Source organism: Myotis davidii, unplaced genomic scaffold (assembly GCF_000327345.1).
Source record: "Myotis davidii unplaced genomic scaffold, ASM32734v1 scaffold113, whole genome shotgun sequence".
Classification (NCBI taxonomy): Eukaryota; Metazoa; Chordata; class Mammalia; order Chiroptera; family Vespertilionidae; genus Myotis; species Myotis davidii.
The window spans coordinates 218,881-228,124 of NW_006284356.1; the positions used below are offsets into that span (position 1 = coordinate 218,881).

General features: G+C 43.1%; 1 pseudogene; it reads right to left on the bottom strand.

Moving 5' to 3' along the window:
- LOC102771478 overlaps nt 1–8,952 on the bottom strand; it is a 10,836-nt pseudogene extending 1,884 nt beyond the window's left edge.
- Between the last annotated feature and the right edge of the window lie 292 nt (nt 8,953–9,244).

Below are 9,244 nucleotides of genomic sequence, written 5' to 3' on the forward strand. Positions count from 1 at the left end.
TCATTGTAGCACAATTCACCATAGCTAAGATCTGGAAACAGCCTAAGTGCCCATCAGTAGATGAATGGATTAGAAAACTGTGGTACATCTACATAATGGAATACTATGCTGCTGTAAAAGAGAAGGAACTCTTACCATTTGCAACGGCCAAGATGGAACTGGAGAGCATTATGCTAAGTGAAATAAGCCAGTCAATGAAGGAAAAATACCACATGATCTCACTCATTTGTGGAATATAATGCACAACATAAACTATGAACAAAAATAGAGCCAGAGTCATAGAAACATCCAACAGACTGTCCAACCTACGAGGGAAGGTGGGGGCAGGGTGGAGGGGGTAAGAGATCAACCAAAGGACTTGTATGCATGCATATGAGCATAACCAATGGACTCAGATAGTAGGGAGTGAGGGCATGTGCTAGGGAGAGGTCAATGGGGGGGAAAAGGAGACATATATGTAATACTTTAAAAATAAATAAATAAATAAATAAATAAATAAAAATATCCTCTGATATTAGGATTAACGACAACAACAAAATAATAAAATAGCTGTGAGCCTCATTAGCATTAGGCTGCTGCAATAAGTGTGGAATTTTTCTGTACACCAGACATCCACATTCTTTTGGATTTGCACTTGGGATGAGCAATGCATCGATGTGGTAAGAGTATTTGCCAATCTGCAGTGATGAAAAAGCTTTCACAGGCGACGTTGATGGGTGATAACGATTTTCTCTGTCCCACTTTCCAGGCTGACATGAGTGGTCTTGGTAGGAGACAGAGTCTGAATCTGTGCTCCAGGCTCTACAAAGGCAGCCCCTGCCTCCTCTGTATTCACCACAGATCAGTCCAGTTGAGCACCTAGAAGGGATGACGAATATTTATCTGATTAAAGTAAACCTTGCCCTGGCCAGTATTCTCAGTGGTTAGAGTGTTTGCCCATGCACCAGAGGGTTTTGGGTTCGATTCTCAGTCAAGGGCACATATCTCGATTGCAGGTTTGATACCCAGGTCCAGTTGGGGCATGTGCAGGATGCAACCAATCAATTTCTCTCTCACATCAATGTTTTGCTCTCTCTGTATCTCCCTCCCCCTCCATTCCTCACATTCAATCTAAAAATCCATGGGAAAATATCATTGGGTGAGCATTAACAAAACAAATAAACAAAAAAGCAAACCTTTATCTTTATATATAAACTAGAGGCCTGGTGCACAAAATGTCGTGCACTTGGGGGGGTCCCTCAGCCTGGCCTGTGCCCTCTTGCCTTCCTCTTGGGTTGGGAGCTCGCCTGGCCCCCCAATTTCCAAATTATTATATCTTGTCTCGTCTCTTTCATTTGCATGCGCCCCCTCTTTTGGAGACTGAACCCTGAACCACACAGGATGTGGGGGGACGTTCACATCTGGCGACCACGAAGGGATCTCTGGAGGAGAAGCTATTACCTAGAGCAAAAAAACAAAGATTTCTCCAGATAGGTGGGGACGGCGGGTAGGTGGGGTATATTCACCACAGGCAAAGCCCACAGTGAGCTGCAGGAATTGCAATCTGTAAGTAAGGTGAGAAAGTGTCTTTTTTTAGCCAGGCTAATGGGGCAGAATTTGGTTAAAAAGTAAGAAACTTTATGTAGACTTTTTGTTTGCATGCTTAAGGAATTAAAGTTTCAGAAGGTATTCTCTTACAGTTTTTGCCTGACATTATAGAACATAACCCTTGGTTTCATCTTGAATGTTGGCAAAGAGTGGGTCAAAATTTGAAAAAAGCTTAGCAACAGGGAAAATACTTGCCTCCAAACTGTTTCCCCTTGTGGAACACAGTATTTCATTTGCTAGAGCCTTTTAGAGAGGTTTAGGAGAATAAATCTCCTCTCCTTGCACCCTCCACTCCTAGAGAAGAACAAAAAGAAAAGAAAAATTGATGGAATGGCCTTCATGGCCCCCTCCACCTCCATGTCCTAATCCTGAAATGTTTAATTCGCTGTTAATAGAATCACCTGTGCAAAGAGCCATCCGAGAAGGATTACAGGAGAAATTACGAATAACATTTCTGAAGCTTCTTAGCTCCTTATGATTGGTATTCTCTGGCTCGTGCAAAACTGGATGGAGGAGATCATTGACTGTGGAAGGGAGAACTTTTGGAGAAATGTCAGGGGCAAGCCCACGCAAACCGCGGGGGAAGGAAGACATGTGGCGATCCTGTCCCCCTCCCAAGTGTGCTAGAAAAAGTCTTCTTCTTGCCATGAAAAATTTTACAAGTTGGAAATGTGTCTGGGATTTCTGTGCATGTGTACAGAGAGAAGTTAGCTTAAATGTGCACACACCGTCCGATTTCGGATACTAGGCAGTTTTGACCTGCTGGGGTTCCCAAAGGTGTGGACGGAGTCAGTGAAGAAGGAATGACACGGAGACAGCGTTCAGTTGATCAGCATAGCCAGGTTCTGTAGCTAGGATCTCCAGCCAGGTTCTGTTTTTATTGACTTGTTACATCTGTATTTATACCAGTTGATTTTAATCCTATCAATTCTATTCCAAAGGTTAGGGCGTTTCTTATCTCCATTCCAAGGTTACTCTATTGTTCTATTAAGCTACGATATGCTGTGCACATGATTCTTCCCTGCAGCGACTGTGTCAAGCAGTAAGGGTGGACCGGCTTCCGGCAAATTACGTTGGGGTCCAGCCCCAGCAGGTCCAGGGGTCCCCAATGGTGTGGACGGAGTCGGCGAAGAAGGAATGACACGGAGACAGCGTTCAGTTGATCAGCAGCCTAGCCAGGATCTCTAGCCAGGTTCTGTCCAGGTTCTCTTGCCATTTTCTCTCGCTAGGTTCTCCAGCCAGGTTCTGTGGGGTTTTGTGGGTTTTTTTTGTTTTGTTTTGTTTTTTTAATGAAATCAGATGTAACTTTACTTAGCCAGAGCACAATGTATAAAATAAAGAACCCTGCAGCGCTTACTGCAGTAAACAAATTTTTAAAAATGTGTTGTTGCTCGAGCTGCTGTGGCTCAGTGACAAGAGCGCCGCCCTGTGGACTGAAGGGTCCCAAGTTCGATTCTGGTCAAGGGCCTGGACCTCGGTGGCAGGCTGGATCCTCAGCTCTGGTCCCGGTGCACGCATGTGGGAGACAACCACAGGTTCTGTGTTTTATTGTCTTGTTACATATGTATTTATACCAGTTGATTTTAGTCCTATCAATTTCTATTCCAAAAGTTAGGGCGTTTCTTATCTCCATTCCAGGGAGTAAAGATTATATAGCTTAAGCATGATTGTCCGGAGTTAAAGTGACTAACTACCCTCCTGGCACTTAGTTAAGGGGTTTTATTCCCTCCCTAAGTTCAGGGAAAAATCCCTACCTGGGGAAACAACCTTTCTCAGAGAGGTGACCTTGGTTAAAACACATAGCGCCAAGAAGGGGAGCAAACATATTAAAAATAGTATGCCATATACGCCAGGTCCCTTGAAACATAAGCTGTGCAGATGTTTCTTCCCTGCAGCGACTGTGTCAAGCAGCAAGGATGGACTGGCTTCTGGCATTGAGCTAAACTTAATCTCTTTATGAATGCTACAGAACAAAACCCAAGACTGGTTTTTCCTCAGAAAGATGGCGGATTTGACCCAGGGAAAAAATACAGGCTAGATTCTAGTAACAAGATTGGTTTCCATAATAAAAAGTAGTTTATTTAAATAACAATAGACTGCATTCAAAAGTTACCATTAAAGCTGCCAAGAAAACCAGTAAATCATCTCTGTTATAGAATTTACCAACTGGATAATTATAATTCGCTCTGGAATCTCAAAATTGTTGAAACATAGCTAATTAATATATTAATTATAAAGGTACAATTGGCACAGGAAAAAAATGGTTTTGCTCCTTATTGAAGAAGAGGGCTGGGCTAGCTACCCTTCCCTCAGACAAAGGGAGTTAGAGGCAACTAGAAAAGACCCCAGTCCAATTTTTTTTTTTTGCATAGTCTATTGGGGATATACTGAAATTCTAGAGAGGGGTAATTCCTGAACCAGGGACAAAAGACACTGCTTTGGTAATTTTAATGCTGTACATTCTCTGGTATAAATGTTTAGTGTGCTCTGCGTGCCTGTATACGTGTGTTGATATTTTTGTGTCTCTTTGTTGTTGTTTAATTCATTTAAAGAAGAGGCAAATCCCGCCTTGGGGAAGCCGACTTGTGTGCGGTGGGGTTGACAGCGTGAGAGAGATGGCGAGAGTGTCCCAGCAGATACTGAGTATTCTTCATCTCAGGGGCTCATCTTGCTCTCCCTCTCAGGGTTCAGCCCCAGGAACAGCTGGTGAGATGTCTGCTCGTCTGCAATGTAATGTTGGCTGTCTATCTTTTAGGGATTTTGGTTTGCTCTTCCCTCATTTATTGTGAGAATAAACAAATTATCTTTTCTGTCAAAGAACAGTGTAGACAGCTGCCATTTTGGGCTGCGTGACTTAGCAGCCGCTATGTTGGCCGCAGGGCTTGCCACTCCCCTGGGGACCACCATCTTGAAACAGCAAAGGCCAACCCCTCCCTTTGAATTAGCCAATCGGGAAAGACTGTGCACCTGAGCTCCACTCAAGAGCAAGGGACGGGTTACGTGCATTGTTAAGGCATCTGCTTCAGAAAGGAACTTGCAAAGATTCAGAGCCAAGTTCAAACAGGAAACTTTCACGGGGGTAGGGTAGCATGTGTCCCGTTAGGGACAATAGGCAAGCGGAGAGTCAGGATCCCCTGTTGGGGCGCCTGCCAGTGATACTGGAGGTATTAGCGTTTCACAGATTGGGAGTTTATGAATTATTTTCAATGCTCAATACACTGCTTGCAATAAGCCATGTGCCTCATTTTATTTTAGTTTTTAAAAAATATATTTTATTGATTTTTTAGGAGTAGAGAGGGAAATAGAAACATCAGTGATGAGAGAATCATGTATCAGCTGCATCCTGCACGCCTCCTACTGGGGATTAAGCCCACAATCCAGCCATGTGCCTGACCAGGAATCGAACTGTGACCTCCTGGTTCATAGGTCAATGTTCAATCACTGAGCCACACTGGCGGGGCTTGTTAAAGTTTTATAAAGTGGGAGAACAGGAGGCAGCTGATCGATGTTTCTAACTCTCTATCTCTCTCCTTTCCTCTCTGTAAAAACTCAATAAAATATATTTAAAAAAAAAAAAAAAGTTTTGAAATCTCTTCTGCTAGTAATTACAGGGTAAACTAAAGATTGTTGTTAATATACTAAATCTGACAATAATTACAGTCACCATAAATGAAATAATTTGAAATATATGGCTTTGTGGCAGTATTTGTTAAAATCTCAAAAAGCATCATGTTTGTTACATTTGTTGCTTGGTGTAAAAGAGAAAGAAAAGTCTCTGGAAGGAATTAAAGAGGTTTCCTTCAGATGTCTAACTGTAATTAGAAATCAATCTATTGGGCCTCATAAGCTAAAGTAAGTAATTTGTGTTTTTGCCTCCCTAAGCAAAATTTATGTAAAATTACCCAAAGACTAATAACAGAAACGTAATTAATGTCATTTACTGTCCATAACCTAGGACAAGTAAAGTTTAAAAAATAAATCTTATTTAAGATTGATTTAAATTGGCTAATTAAAATAAATTGAATATTCATAAAAACTTTGTTGTACTGGGCAGGAAATTGTTCCTGGAGCATAAACTAATTTTTCACTAATAGTTTATCATAGTAAACTTGCTGAAGATGCAATGAATCCAAAGCAGTCATATTTCTGTGCATAAAATTGAAAATTAAAAAGTAGTCAAGACTGCATTGCAAAATTTCTAAAAGCCTCTTAATATTATTTAAATAAAAAAAAGAAAGGGGATAAAGGAATAATCCCCTCTGAGTAAATTATATCAAGAAAATTTTTTACTTTAAAAATTAATTCTCAGCCGAAACCGGTTTGGCTCAGTGGATAGAGCATCAGCCTGCGGACTGAAAGGTCCCAGGTTCGATTCCTGTCAAGGGCATGTACCTGGGTTGCAGGCACATCCCCAGTAGGAGATGTGCAGGAGGCAGCTGATTGATGTTTCTCTCTCATCGATGTTTCTAACTCTATCTCTCTCCCTTCCTCTCTGTAAAAAAATCAATAAAATATATTAAAAAAATTAATTTTCACTTGTAAGGCTGAAGACAAGACACCCATGAAAACACACATGGTGTCAAAATAAACCAAAGGAAAATGGTTTGGGCACAATAAAAAGAAAGGATCCCAAGTCTAGGTTATAGAAATGATTCCTTTATTAACCTTTGGTCGAGAATATGTTTGTATATTTCCAGAAAACTCCTCCAAGCCCGTGTGGATTCCTGCAACAAGGAATCCTAGAGAGGAACTGACCAGATTGCTCCAGCCACAGAATAGCAGTGGCCCCCAAACAACACGCTGAAGAGGAGAAACAGTCCAGAGATGGAGATGGTGAAGACACCTGGCCACACTAGCAGTCAGCAGCTGTGCATCGCTGCAGGGTGCCCAGGACCCAGCCAGAGAAAGTCGGACCTGCATTGCCACTATTTGGCCACCATCCAAAACTAGAATATCATTGCTGGCATGTACACAAAAAACTGTTGGACATTGGAAAGAGGACTCAAAGAGCTGTTGGCCCCGAAAGAAACTTACAGCAGACTGATTCCTTGGACATCTGGCAGTAATTTATAAAGGACATGACATTTGCCTCTCAGCATAACCACTATTGCTTATCTCATTTTTGTTCTCATGTTTATTTCTAGTCTGCAGATGCAAATGAAGAATCTTTTTTTAAAAATATATTTTATTGGTTTTTTACAGAGAGGAAGGGAGAGGGATAGAGAATTAGAAACATCGATGAAAGAGAAACATCCATCAGCTGCCTCCTGCACACCCCAGACCAGGGATATGCCCGCAACCAAGGCACATGTCCTTGGCCGGAATTGAACCTGGGACCCTTCTGTCCCTAGGCCGACGCTCTATCCACTGAGCCAAACCGGTCAGGGCGCAAATGAAGAATCTTAAAAGGACTCAAGCCCTTCAGGGAGCATTCACCTTTCAAGATTTTTTAAGGAAAAGAAAAGGGGGAGATGTGGGAAACAGCCTATTGTCTTCACTAGCAGAGGGGTGTGGACACGGAGCCGGAAGGTTGGTGACCCTTGAGCCCCGGCAAAGGTCAGGGCTATGCACCCACTGCTTAGTCCAGACAATGGAAGCCGAAGCACCTTCCCCACCAGGTAGCCATGTAAGTCCTTATGGATAAGACAGTCTGTCTGTTACTGGAATTGCCTGCCTAAGGGCTATAGGTGGATCCCAAACTGAATAAAAGGATGGCAAGGCCTGAACCAAAGCAAAGTCCATCTTCTTGCGTTGGGCTCTTGCCTGGCCCCCTAATTTCCAAATTATTATTTCTTGTCTCATCTCTTTCACTTGCGTGCAGCACCTCTTCCAGAGCCCGAACCCTGAACCATGCGGGACGTGGGGGGACATTCACATCTAAAATCAATAAAAACAGCCTCAGGGAAAGGATTTTTTAAAAAAATAAAATCAGTAGTTAGAAAATAGTTACAGAAAGTATAGCATAGGGAATATGGCCAATAATCTATCCTAATATATAAATGCCCAGGGTTGTAGTGATCAATCACGACCGAAGGCTAACCAACATGAAAGTTGAGCACTGACTGCCCGGCTGCAGCCTGGCGACCCAGCACTGACTGCCCAGGGGGCTGAGACCCAGAGAGAGAGGCAGGGTCTGATCCGCAGCCTCAGTGGCAGCTGTTGATCAGTACTTGCTTCTCTCTTTCTCTCCCTCTTTCTTATGGAGCTTCGCCAGCAGCCGGGCTTTTTTTTTTTTTTCTCTCCCGGCCTCTGTGGGGGCTGCTGTTCAGCCCTGCCTCTCTGATGAGGCCCGGAGATAGGCCCGGAGATGCTGACTGGCATAGGAACCGACCAATCAGAATCAAATGTGGGTGCTGTGAAGAACCAATGGCTGCCTAGGAGGCAAAGTTTCTGACGCTGACTAGCATAGACACTGGCCAATCAGAACAAAATGTGGGTGCTGTGGGGAGCCAATGGCTGCCTAGGAGGCAGAGCTTCTGATGCTGACTGGCATAGACACCAACTAATCAGAACCAAATGTGGGTGCTGTGGGGAGCCAATGGCTGCCTAGGAGTCGGAACTTTTGATGCTGACATAGAATCAGGCAGGCAGGCAGGTGAGCAGTTAGGAGCCAGTGGTCCTAGATTGCAAGAGGGATGTCTGACTGCTGGAGAGGGTGCAGGCTGGGCTGAGGGAACCCTCACCCCTCCATGCACGAATTTCATGCACCGGGCCTCTAGTATATACATAAAAGCATACTATGCAAAGTGTCCCATCAGGACTTCGACAGACCAGGATTTCAATTGCTCGTGATGACTTCGCTGACCACCAGGGGGAAGGCCCCAGAAGGAAGGGCTCAGCTGGCAGCCGGCAGCCGCTAGGGACCCTACCTGTGCACAAATTTTGTGCACTGGGCCTCTAGTATTGTAATAACTATGTATGGTGTCAGATGCCTACTGCAAATATCAAGGGGAACACTTTCTAAAGTATCATATTGTCTAACCACTATGTGGTACACCTGAAATTAATACAAAATATTATTGAATATAAACTGTAATATAATAAACCATAAAGGGAAGGTAAAGATTTCATTAAAATTATTTACTGTGCTCTGCATCATTCGGTTTTTAATTGCTCAGGTTTTCTCAATTTTATAATGGCTAAGTTTTGCTTCTAATCATTTAAATATCTGTAATTGCTTTTTTTTTCATTCTTACCATGATTAGATAGATAAGTAAAGTAAGGGAATCTCTTTATAAAAGGGGAAGATGAAACCAATGGCTTATTTGTGATTTGGAAAGTGGGTTTTAACCCAACTGCCCCCTTTTCAAGAACAATGGACTGGTGATGGTTTGCATGTATTCTCACTGGGTAGAGCATCCCCATGTTGAAGGGCCACAGCTGCAGCAGTTACTATAATACCTCAAGAAAGCATTTTCCTGCTTGAAAAATCCTTCCAGAGCCTCACAGCAATTGGGGAGCCCACTTTACAAGAAAAATTCTACACCAGGTATGCAAATGTTGGTCGATATTGCAGCTTTCCCATTGGCTGATCATCCCGTCCTGTGGCTTTGTAGAACAAACCAATGAGATAGTCAAAACTCAACTTGTTGAAGCCTTTAACCTGCTTTGACCAAAAGCCCTTCCCCTGATATTGCTTAACCCGAGACCTCCCTCT